Genomic DNA, 18387 nt, shown 5'->3' on the forward strand with positions numbered 1-18387 from the left:
CATTACCTTAGAAGAGGATACATTTGTTAATTTATTTAACATTGCAATAAGTCAAGTTATCTCTGAGAACTATTAGAACAACAGCAGCAACAAAAAAGCATAATTAGCAAGTTAATTGGTATACCACCTTCAAAAACAGTTTAGTACTTTAAAAATGTTAGATACATCTATGATATGGTCCATCTGTTCCATTCCTAGATATTTAAGGTAAAAATTATTATGATTTAATATATTATAAAATGCATACTAATATTATATATTAAGTATATATCTATATAAAGGCTTGTATGTAATGTTCATAGTAACTTTAGTTGTAATAGCTAAAACTGGAAACAACCCAAATGTCTACTAATAGGTGAGTGGATGAACAATGATTTTATATCGTGAATACCAAAAAAAAAAAAAAAAAAAAAGAATGAACTGCTAATAAATGCTACAATGTGAATGAATCTTAAAATAATTATGCTGAATAAGAAGGAAGGCATAAAAGAATATCTATTATCTAGTGGCTTTTATATAAAATTGGAAAAGTTCATAATAATTATTAACAAAAGGAACTAGGGTGGTCATTGTGAATGGGGAAGGAGTGAGAGGGATGGGCACAAGGGAAAGATTTCAAAAAGATCTGAGGAACCTTTTGGAGAGGATGGATATGTTGATGAGTTCATGGGGCTATACATAGGCCAAAATTTATAATATAAACAAATATAAACAAAACTCATTATGTATTAATTATCTCAAAATTATTTCATTGAGATGTCTCATTGTAAAATATACTTACAAAAAATCTACAGCAAATATACTGATTTTTCCCTTGGAAATAGAGAAGACAATGCTTGATATCACTCTTATTGGGCATTTTAAAAAATATTTACTTTTTTAGAAAATTTAAAAAATATATATCATTTTTTGTGGAACTTGGCTGGCACAGTCATTTAAGCCTCCAACTCTTGGTTTCAGCTCAGGTAGTGATCTCAGGGTCATGAGATCAAGCCCTACTTTGGGCTTTGCACTCAGTGTGGAGTCTGCTTAAGAGTCTCCCTTCCTCTGCCCCTCCTATCTACGTGCTCTCTCTCGCTCTTTCTCAAATAAATATATCATTTAAAAAATATATCATTTTTAATCGCACTAAAAAATATCATTACATAGATGGGAAAACCTTAACACAGAAAAAAAATAACAAATTATCAAGAGACATTATAGAAGGCCTAAATAATGATGTAATATGCAACAAGTAGGAAGACTCAATCTTTTACTGATGTCAATACTTTCCGCATCAGTCTAGAGATTCAGCGCATTAACATTAAAAATTTCGCTGCAGTTTTTGAAAATTTACAATCTGTTGTAAAAATTTCATATTGAATAAAAGCACCAGCAATGACCGGGCAATCTTGAAGTATAATAACAGGGTTGGAAGACTTAGACAACCATATATTATGACCCACAGCTATAAAGTTAATAGTGCACAAATAGAAAATTCAAGACCAGTGTATAAAGTAGAGGACCCACATATCGCTTGATTCAAATAACAGTAACTCTTTAGTCAACTGGAAAATGATGGTCTTTTAATATGTTGTTTTTATCAATTAGATGCTCATTTAGGAAAAAAAAATATTGACCCTTCACACCATTAACAAAATAATTCCAGTTGATTTGTTGACATAAATATGAAATTTAAGATAATAATACTTCTAGAGCAAAAGATCTAAGAATACATAAATGACCTTGGAGAAGGAAACATTTCTTGAACAGGGAAGAGTTTTAACCATAAAGTTAAAAACTGGTAAATTGCATTACATAAAGGAATGGACTGCTGTTCACTAAAAGACACAAAGAGAGAGAAAAGGTAAGTCCCAGAGTGAAAGATGTTTACAAATCATATATTTGACAAAAGCCTTATATGTTTATGAATATATATTTAGGAATAAAGAATATATTATGAATAAAAGATACATAAAAGAATATACTGGAATAAAAAATATATATTTAGCAATAAAGAATTCCTAAATAAATAAATAAAAGGAAACCATATAGAAAATGAGCAAAAAGTAGACTAGGTCCTCATACAAGAGGATAAACAAGTGACAATGAATATATTGTTTCTCAGTTCTATCAGTCATCAGGAAATTGTAACTTAAAAATACAATGAGGTACTATATACATATCATATAATAAACATTCAAACCTCATTGTTGATACTGTACCTCCCCAACACAGAAAGCATTGAAAACCTTAACATCTGAATTCTCCACTCTTTGCTGTAACTCCACTCTTTGATGTAACTCTCCACTCTTTGCTGTAACTTTTGAACATGGCTTTTATACATTTTTATACAAAAATGTATAAAAAGTTAAAATTTTGTGGTCTGGGAGAATAATCAGATATTGACAATGGAAGAATTATAATTCAAGACTCTGTGAATCACATCATATGGTTGTAGACAGAAGTATGGCAGGGCATAAATAATCATTTATCCCAGAGTTCATTAAAGTTGACATGGGCAATATAGGCAACCATTGTCTCCATCTGTCTAGCTAGCCTGTTAAGATCATGTCTTCCACAGCTAAGGAGGAGAACTGTAGATTGGATTTCCTGCTGTCAAAGTTTTAATAGTGTCTTTTATTTTCAGAGCATTTACAGAGATGTTTGCTCCATTTCATTTGCAATGCTCATTTTGCTGAAAAAACTCAGGAAAGAAACCTGGAGTAATTAAAATATTTGGATAAAATGTCTTTATCTATCTATCTATCTATCTATTCTCACAGAAGACTTAGCATTTCATTGGACTTTGATGCATTCTACTACAGCTCTTTCCATCCCTTTCAGCAAAAGGTATTCCTATTATAATGTTACTGTTTTCACTAGGAACAGTTTGGTTTTGAAATATACAAGTGGTTTTTCCATTAAATTATAGACTCAGTCTCAATGTGCTATATTTTCACTGTGGAATGAAGACTACTGACTCCTAGCCAGTAGACTTGAGTTAGTTTTCACAAGCTTTTTGTGTATCTACTGTTGACCTCTCAAGATTGTAAGCTTCAGAGGTGGGACATGTCAGTATGTTTATCTCAAATTATTTCTCAAGAGAATTGAAGATAACAATCCTCTTTCAGACATGTATTCTTTTGATCAATTGTCCTCAATATGGGCTACACATTAAACTCTCACGGGAAACTTTAAAAACTCCCTGTGACCAGGTATCACAATAGACAAGCTGAATTGAAAATACTGAGTGTGGAGTCCAGGCATCAGTTTTTTTTTTTTTTTTTTTTTAGGGCTCCAATAAGATTCCAGTGTGCACATAAAGCTGTCACCCATATCTTTAGATGATTTGGTGAGCATTTGTTTCACCTGCCATGGGGAGTGATAATCTGTTTTACAACAGAGAATAAAATAGATGTTTCAGAGAGAAATACCTTGTGCAAATTTCTGTTTTGAGTATCTCTTTTATTAGAATAGTGAAGGCACCAAACTAGAAGGTTCAGACTTTCTGATTATAAAGAAAATGCACCTACCTCAGATCAGGCCAGCTCTATTTAGAAAAAGCTACAGGTCTCATTCATGACTAAAAAGTACTGGGAAAATGTAATAACAGACTAGTCAAGAATTCACAGAGAGAGGAGCCTAAATCAGAAGACATAGGATCTGTATATGCTTCCAAGGATGGTTCCAGAAGTAACTTGGGTCCTGACATGGGGACATCTCACCTCCAATGCCTGAGTGAACTGAAGTGATATATTCTATAGAATATTGAGAGATAATGGGCTTTAAGATGCCTTAGAAAACTATAAAAATTGCCAGACTTGAAGATCCTAACTTCCGTTTTATGGATAAAATAAAGTGATGTTGTTTAATGGGAAATATTTTTCTTTCTCAACATAAAGTTTAAGATATTCATTAACAGAGTTCAGATCTGTCAGGCAGAATTTTTGGAAGTTTCAACAAATTTTAAGGGACTGGCTATAGCCCAAAGTAAATATGGTAAAACATGACTTCTATAAAGTAATCTCCATGGCAAATTTTGTTTCGGGAATTCCTGACACAGGATTCTGAAAAACTAAATTTATTTGTCCTAAAAAGTTTATAAAAATGCTCTTTCTGTACAGGGCTTTTTTTGGAAATTATTATTTTTTAGCCTTAACCTTTGCAGTTAAATAATTTGGATCCCTTCTCTGAAATGGAAGGTCCAACGAGGCCATGCATCATCAATCCCAAACAATTTAGGATGACTAATGCAATGTCATCACTTCTAATTCACCTCCGGCAACTCATCCTTCAGTCACATTCTTATATGACCATCATCTGAATGTTCCCATTTTAAAAACAACTTAAAAATTTCTATTGTACAAATATAACCTTTTATTTTAAAGACTTTATTTATTTATTTTGAGAGAGAGAAAGAGAGAACAAGAGAGAGAGTGTGCACAAGTACATGAGTGGGGGGTGGGGGGAGGGGCGAAGGGAGAAGAAGAATCCCAAACCAACCTCCCCACTGATCATGGAGTATGACACCAAGGGCCAGATCCCATGATGGTGCAATTCTGACCTGAGCCAAAACCAAGAATCTGGCTCTCAACCAATTGAGCCACCCAGGTATCTCTGAACATAACTTCTTAAAAGCTCTCCCCCCATCCTCTTCCTGGGATACCCTTCTATCTTCTTGGAACCTTGTGAGCAGGTACCTCCTCTCACCATCTATCAATCTATTCTTGTCTTCACCCTCCTTGAAGTTCAGTTTAGATTCCAAGGCTCATTTTTAAGATTTACTCCTCTGCCATTATTCTAATGACCTTTAACCCAAAAAAATGCCAAGCCTTAATGAACCCCAGTCCCTACATTCTCAGGACTTCTACCTGAGCAGTTGATGACATCAGAGAAAATGGATGGCAGGTTTCATTACAGACCATGACTACCAAACTCAATCAGACATACAGTATCACTGGTCACAACTGACATGTCTTTCTAGTTAGCTCAACAGTTTGTATTTGAGAATCGTATTTAAAAGTGATTACTGATAATTCTCTAATTTAAAAGACCCTCAACTTCCCTTTTATTCTCATACAATGATCCTGCTTTCTATGACATAGGGAAAGTAAAATATATGTTATTATTTTGCTAACCATCACATTGACAAAACAAGCTGTGGCTATACTTACTTTTTTCAAATTCCTTCATGTTAAAACAGAAGTTCTCTCCTTTATCCAAGTCTAATTCTTTTATACATATTCTGGGTTCTCTTACTTCTTACCTTTTCAAGATCATTGAATTGTCATTTGTCTTCCCTCTTATAAACCTCTAACTTCTCTCAGCATTTAGAACATATACACGAATCACCAGGAAGGAGTTTGGTACATTCAAGGAGCTGTACTGCTATGAGCTGGGCAGAGAATGGCATGGAATGAATTTAGGACATGGGAAGGGAAAGGCTCTTCAAAGGACTTAAAGGCCATGCAAAGTTTAGACTTTATTTTGAAAATAGGAGACTGTATTGGAAGTTTCTATGAAAGGAAATGATATGATCTGGTATATATATTAAGGAGAGCACTCTGTATCTTGAAGATAAGGAGAAGGACGATAAGAGTAGAAGGGGTAGAGCAGTTAGGAGGGTTCTATACTAGTTGAGACAAGAACTGTGAATGCTCGTCCAGAAGTGGTAGCCAAGAGACAGATATGCCATTGACATATTTTAGATATATGTTCATGGAGAAACTAAATGCAATTGCAGATGGATTGGATATACGTTGGGAAGGAAAGGAAACATCTGGAGATCAGAAGAGAAGTATGATTTGGGAAACAAATTTGAAAGCTGCCATATGGTATCGTATAGTGTGTCTGAACCCTGTCTGCCATTAGAAATAATAGAGAAACGTATAAACAAGAAGAACAAAGAATAAAATTAAAAAGCAATGTCTCCTCCCTCAACACACACATAGATTCTTAGAACACTTCCCCAAATCTTTTGACTGAATTGTCATGAGGTAGAGAGGCTCAGTCATGGGTATTTTTTAATGTCCTCGGTAACTGTAATATGTAGTCAGCTACTGCTTTGCACAGTAAAGAAGGCCATGGCAATGGAAGTCATCACCAAGAAAGAAATTAGTGTTAGAGAAGAAAGAGGACCAAGGCAGCGCCTAGTAAAGTATCAACACTTAGATATTGGTTACAGGAATAGAAAACAAGAATAAATAAAAATCCAAGGTAGAATACTCTGAAATTAAGATACCATGGAAGCCAAAGGGGTAGGGGAACAGGGGGAAGGTAATGTTTCAAAAAAAAGAATGAGGAAGCAACTGAATGCTGTTGAGAGAATGACAGGGACAGTCTATATATAACTTGCAAAGAAAGAAGCATGAGTGGCTTTGACAAGAACACTTCTTTTTAAAGAAATTTATTTGAGAGAGAGAGTGTGTGTGAATGCATGCAAGCAGGGGGAGGAGGAGAGGGAGAGAGAGAATCTCAAGCAGACTCCCTACTGAGTGTGCAGCCCACCTGGGGCTTGATCTCATGAGCCTGAGACCATGACCTGAGTGGAAACCAAAAGCCGGACACTTAACAGACTGAGCCTCCCAGGCACCCCAAGAACACTTCCACATAGCAGTTACAGGCCAGATTGGCATGGCTGTAGGTGAGAAAGTGGGATTGATGAAACACATAACTCTTTCAGGATGTTTTGCAGAAGAGAGATAGGTTAAGTATGAGGGAGAGAATGTGAAAGTAAGTAAGGGTTTGTATCTGTCTTGATAAAAAGTAGAAAGCATTAGAACATGTATTGAGGCTGGTGTGAAGGATCCAGTGTCAAGGGGTTTGATGTAGAAGAGGTGAGAGTAGATGGAATAAAGAGGTCAAGTTGAGTCTGGCCTTTCAAAGAAACGGAAAAAAGCAAGAGGGTGGGGGCACAGGGAGGTTTTGCTGCAACGGTGGGAAGATGAGGGAGTTCAAATCAAGTAGTTCTTTTATCTTATTGAACATGTTATAAAGTTTTTAATGGATTGTCAGAGATTTTTAGGAAAGAAGGCATAAAATTGATATTTCTGGGGTATCTATATCTATAATGAGAATACCACGTGGTATTATGCTCTTGAAGCTTATTATCATAAACTTAAAGTGAAAATAGCCTCTGTGTGTGTTTGTCTGTGTGTGTGTTTTCCAATAAGTTTCAATGTTTCTGGAGAAAACAGAGAGAAAACACAAGTCTATTTATTCTGGATTTCTTTTTTTTTTTTTTTTTTGATTTTTTTTATTTTTTTTTTTTTGAGAGTGAGAGAGAGAGAGAGAGAGAGAGAGAGCATAGTGGGGGGAGGGCAAAGGATGAGAGAGAAACAGACTCCCCAATGAGAAGGGAGCCTGACAAGGGGCTTGGTCCAACTGACCCTGAGATCATGAGCTCAGCAGAAATCAGACACTTAACGGACTGAGCCACCCAGGCACCCCTTATTTTTTTTTTTAAGGCAAATATGATAGAAAAAAGAAGAGCAAGAAAGTCATTATTCCCAGAGAGGAATTACAATAATGCTTTACAGAATTTAGACTGGTAAAGACCGCAATGTGAATCAGAAAATGGTGGGGTTTATAAATATATCTCAATAATTAGTCATTGTGATGTTGGAATATTTGCACACTGTGAAGTAGAAGAACAAGAGGGAAAACTTGAAATGTGTGTGTGTATGTTTTATATTTAGGTACATATTACTGTGTGAACAAAAGTCTTCATTTGTCTGATATAAATGTCCAGGCGTGCAATTTCTGGGTCATACTGTAGTTATATATTTAGTTAAGAAACTGCCAAAATGTTTTCTAGAATAGCTATATCATTTTACATTTTCACTAGCATTATATGAGCAATAAAGCTTCCCCACATCCTCACCAGCATTTTGGTATTGCCAATTTTTAAATTTCATCTACTATGATGGGTACATAGTGATACTGTAGCTTTAATTTGCATTTCCCCAATGACTAATTGGGACATCCTTTCATGAACTTATTTGTCATTATATATTTCTTCAGTGAAATGTCTCTTCATGTCTTTTGTTCATGTTCTTATTGGACTGTTTTTTTTTTTTTAATTTACTGTTGAATTTGAGAGTTCTTTATATGTCCTAGATACTAATCCTTTGTCAGATATGTAGTTTGTAAATATTTTCTACCACATTATAGCATTTCATCTTTTTAACAATGTCTCTAGTAGAGCATAAGTTTTTAATGTTAATGAGGTTCAATCCATCAATTTTATTAATTTTATAAATTTTAATTTTGGTGCTAGTAGTTAAGAACTCCTAGTCCAACATCCTATGTTTTCTTCTTAAAGTTTTACAATTTTACATTTTACATTTAAGTCTGTGGTGTATTTTGAGTTTTTTCTTAATTTTATTTATTTATTTGAGAAAGAAATAGAGAGAGCCAGAGAGCACAAGTCAGGGGAATGGCAGAGGGAGAAGGAGAGGTAAGTTCCCTGCTTCTCCCATGAACCCTGGGATCATGATCTGAGCCGAAGGCAGATGCTTAACCCACTGAGCCACCCAGGTGCTCCTTGAGTGTTGTGTATTTTTGTTTTTTGTCTTTGCTTTTTAAAATAAGGTGTGAGGCTTAGGTTGTGGTTGTTTTTTTCTGCCTGGAGATGTACACTTGCTTCTTTGTCAAAAAATAGTTGGGATATATTTGTGTGAGAAATGTGTATGCTTTGAAATAAAGATTTTAAGGTCTATTTTTCCACGAAGACAATATCATGAGAGTGGATAGATGCAATAGAGAACTAGTTCTCTGTACATCAGAAAATCATTGAATCGAAAGTCTGAGGCCTTGGCGGGGGGGTGAGTGGGTGATGGTTACCATAAGGATTTTAAAGGCACTAAGAATATTGACGAGAGCTGAATGAAAAGTGACCAGAGGATCAGCAGATGGTAACAGTGAGGACGGATGATAATCATATCTGAAAGACATGAATTTCAAAGGGCCAGTGCAGTCTACTAAAGAGAAGAGGACCCATGGCTGAAAAATAGTCATGCAGAATTTAAGGGAAAAAATTCTACTTGAGACTGTCTCAAGGAAGGTTTAAGTTTCACTCAAGGCAAGAACTCTTAAAGGGCACTTCTGAAAAGAGAGTGAGGATGGAATAGAGTTTGCTCATCAGAGAGAGAAGTTTCAGGAGGAGAGAAGTATTGGGAACAGAAGAGAGAGTGGAAGATTGTGTTAGAGTTAGAGGCGGTGGTCTGGCATTGAGAGTCCAGGTGTTAACAGATAATAGAGAGAGGCTAGGTTTCTAGGAGGGTCTGAGGGAAAGAGTTTTGGGGGACATGATATGCCATCTCTGAGATGTTCTATTCTCAGCATGGTCTAGAGTGATCTAATGACCTACCCCCACCCCCCTTGCAAGCACAACTATCTGTTCTCTACATCCCTTATCAAGATAAGTAAAGGGCGCCATCTTGCATGGTGTTGCTCAAGCCATGAATCCAGAGTCATATCAGAATAGGTGTCCCTCATACACATATCTAGTCTTGCTCACTCCACTTCCAAAATATTTCTAAAATTCATTTAATTCTCTGTATTCTGACTACTTGCAGAATATATCAAACCCTCATTTTCTTCCACCAGGTCATACTCAATTAGCCTTTTGCTCTCTACAAATCCATTATTATTTTTTAAAAAATATTTTACTTATTTATTTGAGAGAGAGATAGTGAGAGAGAGCATGAGCGAGGAGAAGGTCAGAGGGAGAAGCAGACTCCCCGTGGAGCTGGGAGCCTGATGCGGGACTCGATCCCGGGACTCCAGGATCATGACCTGAGCTGAAGGCAGTCCCTTAACCAACTGAGCCACCCAGGCGCCCTCTACAAATCCATTATTACTCACAATTCAGACAATGTAATATTTTAAAAGTTAATTTGATCATTTTATTCTCCTGGTTAAAACTATGCAATTGCTTCCTCTGTTCTTAGGATAAAATTCAAAATCTGTAGGTGGCTTACAAGGCAATGCTTTAGGTCATTTTGCAGAATCAACATCTCAACCCTTCCTCCCTTCCACAATCTCTTCTCCAGTTGCTCTGGCCTTCTCTTACTTTCACCAAATTACCATGTATGTGTGTTGTACTCAGGATCTCCATACACACTCTTCCCTGTTCTTGGAACATACTCTCTGTTCCTCTTTAGTGAGGTTACCAGATTTAGGAAAAATATATAGGATATTCAACTGAATTTGCATTTCAGATAAATAGCAAATCATTTTTTAGTGTAAGCCTGTCCTATACAATATCTGGGTGACTAGCATTTTATTTGGCAACCTTATTTCTTAGTCTATCTAATTCCTCACATTTCAAATCTCAGCTTAAATATTATCTTCTCCCTAGTCTTTTTGGACTAATTTACGTTTCACTTCTTACACATTCTCATAATAAGCAGTGTGGATATTTATTTAAAATCTGTCTTCCTCATTAGATCACAGTCTTCCACGATTAAAAAATAATGTTCAGAAATAAATAAATGAAAATAATGTTTGTCCTGGAGTGCCTGGGTGACTCAGTCTGTTAAGTTTCTGAATTCAGCTTAGGTCATGATCCCCGGGTTCCTGGGATCCAGGCCCCCGTCAGGCTCTTTGCTCAGTGGGGAGTCTGCATCTCCCTCTGCCCCTCCCCCTGCTCGTGCTCTCTCTCAAATAAATAAAATCTTTAAAAAAATAATGTTTGTCCTGGTAATTATCTAGTACAATATTGACACATGATAACAACTAAATCAATATTTTGGAATGAACATTTAGCAAATACTAGTGGAACATGGAAAAAGATAGAGTATTACATGTGCAATAGACAATCAACTAATCCTGTGCTTATAATTAATCCAGTGTTAATAAACAGCAACTGAGTTACCTTGGGTAAATCTGTTTGCTCCACGGAAAATTGGAACGAAAATACCCTAATTACAGGGCTGTTGTGAGAATTAACAGGAAAGGGACATAATAAATGTTCAAACAAATGTATTGCTTTCTTCCTTCCTTCTCAAATTTAAAGAACTTTGAGACAGCCTCCTCATTCTTCACCTTTTGTGAGTTATTCAAAAGTCCCCTCTGATGCAAATCCCTTTACATTGCGGGGTGTGGGGTGGGGACAATATGCTAAGTACATTCTTTCCTTTTCCCTCTCATTTTGTGGATTCACAGATGGGGGCTCTCTTAACTCACAGATTTCTGGGCCACAAGTCTGCTGTAGTAAAGACATGTGAGGAAGTGAGGAATTGGCCCTTTGGGGTCCATGTACATGAATATGCTTTATGTTTTTTGGTTTTGCTTTATCTTTAGTCATTCTTCAAGCCCAGTTGTATGAAGCATGGTCCTAGAGTTGCAGCTAACCCAAAACTTTCCTATGGCACATCAAATGACATCTACTCTACTTTGCAGTCTTGCAATTCCCTCCTTGTCCCAAGTTCATAGGCAACTAGTGCTGGAGTACTGCTTCTGACTCCTTAATATTTCGAGTTCCTTCCCCTCCGCTCTAGGTCTTCCATGAGCCCAGGGTACAGTGTGAGAGGCAGATGGAATGAAAATAGAATTTGTTGTGTCATGCTTCCTTGTCAATATTCTGTGCCTTCTGTAGGAGTGATAGATTTCAAGAATTTGTTATTTCCATTTTTACTTGTCCATATGGATAGTTATGGAGGGAAAGAACATGGCACTTGAGTTTTTAATTTGACAGAAACGAGTTCCTCACAACTGTCCTGCCACACTCTTCACTCTCCATTCTGTTCTTTCCCCTTTTCCCTTCCTTGTCTTATTTCCACTATTAAATCCTCCTTTCTTTCTTTTCTCCCTGTCATTTTTCTACATTACATCATCTTTCCCATTTTCTCTTTCCATATCTTCTTTCTCCTTTTCCCCTTCCTTCATATTATAAGAAAATCGATACCTTTGGACATGTAACTGTATTTTTATAAAATACCCAATGTAAGAATCGATGCATTTTCTAGATCGATCAGAGAGCTGGAGAGTTTCCCAGATAAAATTCTGCTGAGTCCAGTTCTGAAAGTCACTGTAGCCCCTTTCCCATCAAAACATAGCTTTCCGCTCTGTGTCTGTGCTCATATAATCTGCAGGCTGTTAGCCTAACACTACTACACTGGAAGGGATGCCAAGAAATGTAAGAAAGACTAGGCTAATTCCACCTAAAGTGTGAGATTACAAAGTAGCACCACCAAACCCAGAAAACTCTTACACAGCAGTTCCCAGTCCTTTTCTCCCAAATACTGGTTGAAAAATCTTAGAGCACTGTCAAATACATGATATGATAAGACAGGTATAAAATGACCTTGTCTTAAATGAATACACCATGTATGTGTATATATGTGTGCATGCATGTATATGTGAGTGTGTGTATTTCTGTGTTCCTGCGTGTGTGTGTGTGTCTGTATGGTGAAATGATTATTATACTGCCTTTGGCTTTAAACCACTCCAGCATTTCCCCACTGTGACAGGTAGAAGCTGGTGGTTTATTAATTTACATCTAAAATCTTGCACAGCTGGGGATAACACGTGCATTTCCTCCAACTGCCAAAGCAGCCTGGAGAGATACACTAGTGAAGGGAGAAATTTTCTGAGGCTGTGATAGCATCACCGAATGCCCAGTAATGCTGCAAGGAGACGCCTGTATGGGAAATAGGCAACAACCTCCATATAAAATAGAATGATCCCAGTGATAACCAGGCAGATTAATAAATCGCTTTTGCAACAGAAACACAGGAACGTGGGAAGGGAGGTCAGCATGTTGATGCCCTCAAGATATGCTGAAAATGAGAAAAACGGCAAGTAATGTTGTAAGCCCTTATCATAGAAATCAGATATGACCAGGGAATGGTTCACAGTCTCAGATTGAGGCCATCTGATTTCTTCTCACTTTATTGCAGTCTTCTCTTTAAACTTTCCCTTTCAAAAACAGTGTTGCTTGTGGAGGCATCTCCTTTCAATCATTTGTAGGGTTTTCAAGGGCAGTATCTTGTTTGGAATATGCAAATACAGGTATATATTATACATATTATATTTAGGCAAGAAAGATGGACATACTTTTCCCAATACCACATACTAGGGACATTCCCATAGCTTCAGAAGGTTTGCCATTAGAATAGATTAAATAAATTAAATTAAATTAAATTAAATAAATGAAACCAAAGGAGTTCCATTCCAGAAATTACTCCTACTATTTTAGCTACTCCCTTTTTTATCAAAGTTCCATTCAAGAAACAGAAAACACATTAAGAATTTTAACAAGAAAGGAATAAGAAATACAATATAAAGAGGGATACAGTACAAAGAAGTGGGCATTTACAAAATGAGAAGAACTTGAGGGAAAGGACTCAAAGCCGGACCTGTAGGGATAACTTCTAGAACAATTCAGGATGGACTCATCATGAAAGAAAATTCTGAGGTTGTTGCTGAAGCTAAGCCAGAATTGGGATCCTTCTCCCACGGCCTCTGAACAGTCCCAGAGCTAGAGAACTGATTTCCATAGCCTCCACCCAGGGAGGGACTGGACAGATAGGTAGAGAAGCCAAATCGCTTTCTCTATACATGGAAAGACGGAGCTGTGCTGTCTAAGAAATATAATGAGAGGCACATTTGTTATTTCAAATGTTTTAGTAGCCTCATTTTTGAAAAGGTAAAGTGAGAGAGCAAAATTAATTTTAACTTGTTTGATTTAACCAAAATTGAAACACTTCAAAAGATAATCCTTATAAAAATGTATGGAATAGTTTATTCTCTCTCTCTTCCTCACTTTTTTCTTTTGTACCAAGGCTTCAAAATCCACTGTGTCTTTTATAGTTACAGGACATCTTCATTTGGACCAGGCTCAATTCTCATGCTCAGTAGCCACATGGGGCCAGAGACTCTGTCTTGAGCAATGCGGGGCTGGGAGAGGAGACTGTTTCACTGATGCAGAGAAATCTCTGTTTTCCCCCACATATTTCTAAGCAGAAGCAGACAAAATGTGACAGGGTGATAGCTTCTGCCTCAATTTTGCCTTCCAAACTCCTGCCATGCAGGTGATTGGCAGATCTAATTTGCCTCCAGAGCCCTCCCTTCAAAGGGATCTGGAAAATGTGTTTCTTTCTGTTTGTTTTATTTCTGAAGTCCTCAGTGAGAAGAGTAGCAAAATGCAGGTGAAATAAACCCATCTCCAGGCTCCAGGAGTCCTTTGCAAACAGGGGAAGAGCAATTCTGTGGGAATCTATACATCTCATTTCTGTCATCCTCCACATACTTTAGGATATGTTACTCTAAGAAAACCCAATGGTTCATTTTCCTCCTCTTTTGGACCTCGTGGTGTCATTAAGCAAGACCTGTTTCATAACGTTTATTGTGTTCTCATAAGCAGGAACGCAATGGTGTATCTCTATTAATGCCTCCTGTAACTTACTCTGTCCTAAAGTTACCCTCAACATGCAGTTTTGGAGGTTCCAATCATAACCCAGAAGAGTAACTTTTCTAGTTGTTTCTTAAGATCCCTACACAGTAAAGCATAGGCATGAAAAGTAAATCCATTTTTAAATGTTTAGATCGTTTGGGGCGCCTGGGTGGCTCAGTGGGTTAAAGCCTCTGCCTTCGGCTCAGGTCATGATCCCGGGGTCCTGGGATCGAGCCCCGCATCAGGCTCTCTGCTTGGCCAGGAGCCTGCTTCCTCCTCTCTCTCTGCCTGCCTCTGCCTACTTGTGATCTCTGTCTGTCAAATAAATAAATAAAATAAAAAAAAAATAAATGTTTAGATCGTTTATAGCATGTATACATTCTTGGAAACTGCATGGGTCTGAGTGGGTAATTCAACTAGACTTTGTAGCCAGCATGACTTGTTATAAAGCATAGCAGCAATGGAGAAACAAGAAAATAAGATGCAGGCTTCTGGTAAAGATTCATATTAGGAGAATAGAGGAACTCTTAGGGATTATTTATAATGAAAGTAATGAAATGTTAGTAAAGTTTAGAGCACATTTTCTGAGAAAAAATATAGTACTATAGTAAAGGAGCCTACAGTTCCATCTGCCCAAAATCCAATCGATGAGACATAATACCCCGCGTCTTCACTCCCACACTCAACGCTTCGATTTATCACCTCTGTTCAGAGCAAGAATGAGCTAGGAGCTCGAAAACCTGGATAATTTGTTCCATTTAGACACTCAGAGTTTAATAAAAATCTAGGCCTGTCTCCAAGTCATAAATAGTAACTTTAGATCTTCTTGCACTGTCTTGTACATTGGAGGTGTGCTGTGTACACACATTGGGTAAATGCTCAAGTTTGTCTATAATTTGTTAAAGTGAGCCCACACTGTTTTAAAAAAAACAAACAAACATGAAACTGATACTTAATGCCAAATGAGTAATAAAACATGTTTGAAGAGAGCATGTGCTGGGCTGATGCTTTCAGGAAAGGGTTCATTAGCACCACTTCTCCCCCATAAAGTTGCCATCTCCAAAATGTCTTCATTATGCTCCTTCATGGTCTTGGAGAAGTGACCTTTTCCATGACTGTAGTTGCAACTAGCACTTTTCAGGCAGCGGACTCTAAAATCTATGCCTTTAACTTGGCTTCTCTGGTAAGATTCTCTTCTACATTCCAGATTCATATTTCCACCTGATGGATGATCTTCTCCAGAACATTTTCTGGCAGGCAAAAATGCTAAGTCCCAAATTATCCTTTTCCTTGTAGCCAATGCAATCCTTTCTGAGTTCACTATTTTTGAGTATTAACATCAGAAGAAATACTTATCCTCCTGCCTAGATGGAAACCTCTGAATAATCTTGATTTCTTTCTCCCTCTTCCATTAAAATTTGATTTGTATGTCTAAATATATTTTTTTCTTTCTGTATTAGTTTGCTACTACTACCATAACAAAATATCACAGACTATGTAGTTTAAACAAAAGAAATTTATTTTTTTATAGTTCTAGAGGCTAGAAGTCCAAGGTCAAGATGTAGGTTTGGCTTCTTCTGAGACCCCTCTCCTTGACTTTCAGGAAGCTACATTCTTGCTGTGTCCTCACATGCCTAGTGTCTTTCTGCATGTTTATTCCTCTTCTTAGAAGGATAGCAGTCAGATTGGATCAGGGTCCACTCTGAGGCCTCATTTTAACTTAATTATCTTTTTAAAGGCCTTCTGTCCACATATAGTCATGTTCTGAGGCACTTTGTGTTAGAACTTCAACATACGAATTAGAGAAAGGGGGCATAATTTAGGATATAACACTTGGTCACCAAGCAACTTCTTAAGAACTTGTCTTCTGGGGCACCTGGGTGGCTCAGTGGGTTAGGCCTCTGCCTTCCACTTGGGTGATGATCTCAGGGTCCTGGGATCGAACCCCACATCAGGCTCTCTGCTCAGCAGGGAGCCTGCTTCCCCCTCTCTCTGTCGGCCTCTCTACCAACTTCTGATCTCTCTCTCTGTCAAAGAAATAAATAAAATCTTAAAAAATAAAAAAAGAAAAGATCCACTTAAAAATTTTATTTAAAAAGAACTTGTCTTTCTATATGACTTACTTATGAAAGAAAATAAACTCACTAGATTCACTCAATTAGACAGACTTGGCAGATATATTTCTTATGACAAATTAATAAATTGACAATCTAGAAAGTCTCTTCTGAGCTTTGGTTACATAAATCAGCATTTACTTGCCAATCAACTCTGGAACATCAATAAAATAAAATTTTTGAATTGTTACAGTAGATGCTAGACCCACAACTGTGGTAAAGTCTGGAAGATAAATGCTTGTTCTGGGAATCTGTTTTGGAAGGCAGCTCACCTTCTCTAGTTATAGTCCTTTGCATTGTCTCACACTGTGTAAGTTTTCATTTGAGAATTCTCATCTTAGTCCCCTTAGTCTGAGAGACATTTGACCTTGAACAAGCTACTTTATTTCATCGATTATAGGATAAACATTTTTCACATTTTACCACATTTTTAATTAGTATGTATGAAATAATAAGTGATATTTCATGTTTTTTCAACTTTTTTCTTATTTATATATAAAATTAATGATGTAATGTAATGATGTAATTTAAAATTTATAACAAAATTTATAATTAATGATGTAATTTAAAATTTATTCCCTTTGTTGACATAGGATACTACTTCTCCTTAACTTTCTAGCTTCCTTTTTAGAATGGGGAAAATAAAAGTATCCACCTCTTCATAGTCACAGGATGAAATAAGTAATCCATTGCTTGTACAGGTCTTGACATGTGGTATGCATTCAAGATATATCATTTTTTTTAAGATTTTATTTATTTATTTGACAAACAGAGATCACAAGTAGGCAGAGAGGCAGGCAGAGAGAGAGGGGGAAGCAGGCTCGCTGCTGAGCACAGAGCCAGATGTGGGGCTTGATCCCAGGACCCCGAGATCATGACCCGAGCTGAAGGCAGAGGCTTTAAACCACTGAGCCACCCAGGCGCCCCAAGAAATATCATTTTTACAATGTAAATTTTTTGAGAAAATTTTGTTTTCTTGTAGAGAGCTTCATGTATAGAAAATGGATAACAGATATTTATTTTACTGAAGAGGAATTAGGATTTGGGAGCTATGACTTTTTCTTGACAACACCTATAAACACAGAGAAAGAGTTTGTTTATAAAGTCCATTTCCCAAATCCAGAATTTGTCAGCCTGAGAGGGGGAAATGAGGATCAACAATTACTATTTTAGTTAGGTACTCAAAAACTAACACCAGATACCTATTTATTGCTCTGTCATGATAAGCATTTATAGTCCAATGGGTATAAGAAAAGAGGGCAACAAAAACATGAATTTGATAGCCTTTTGGTGCTCAGAGAAGATCCCCTTCAGGATATCTCTCTCTTGGAGGAAAGGAATTAGAATAGAGCTGAATTTGCAAAATGTCTTTCACTAATGCTCTTGAATTCAGTTTTTGAGAGCTGTTAAGGTTAGGAGGCAAATGGAAACTTTCTTTTGAAGATGATGTTAAAGAATAACAAGAAAAGTTAGAGGACAATGAACTTTTATCTTTGAATTATTTACATATGTCTGTAGCCCTGATTCCCCAACTGTCCTGATTCATTAGTTCCCCAAAACCAAGGTTGATGAAGTTTATTTAGCATTCTTTAGACCCTTACTAAATGTATAATGTCTGCTTATACATAAAATGAGAAATCAGATATTTTGGTGAAGCAATATCTGTACTTAGAAGATTGTAATATAATCTCATATTTGATCTGGTCCTAAAAGCAAATGAGTGTAGTGGTTTTGCAAAGCAGTACAAAATAACTTCTATCTTACTAAGAAAGTTGGCTACTGTTCTGAATACTAATAAAATTCTCCTAAGAGGGTATCAGGATCAGGAGCTTAGGATGCTATAGCAAATTACTATCAAATGAGAGGCTTAACAAAAAACAATTATTTCTC

This window comes from Enhydra lutris, unplaced genomic scaffold (genome assembly GCF_002288905.1).
Source record: "Enhydra lutris kenyoni isolate GAN:26980312 unplaced genomic scaffold, ASM228890v2 scaffoldscaffold11, whole genome shotgun sequence".
Taxonomy (NCBI): domain Eukaryota; kingdom Metazoa; phylum Chordata; class Mammalia; order Carnivora; family Mustelidae; genus Enhydra; species Enhydra lutris.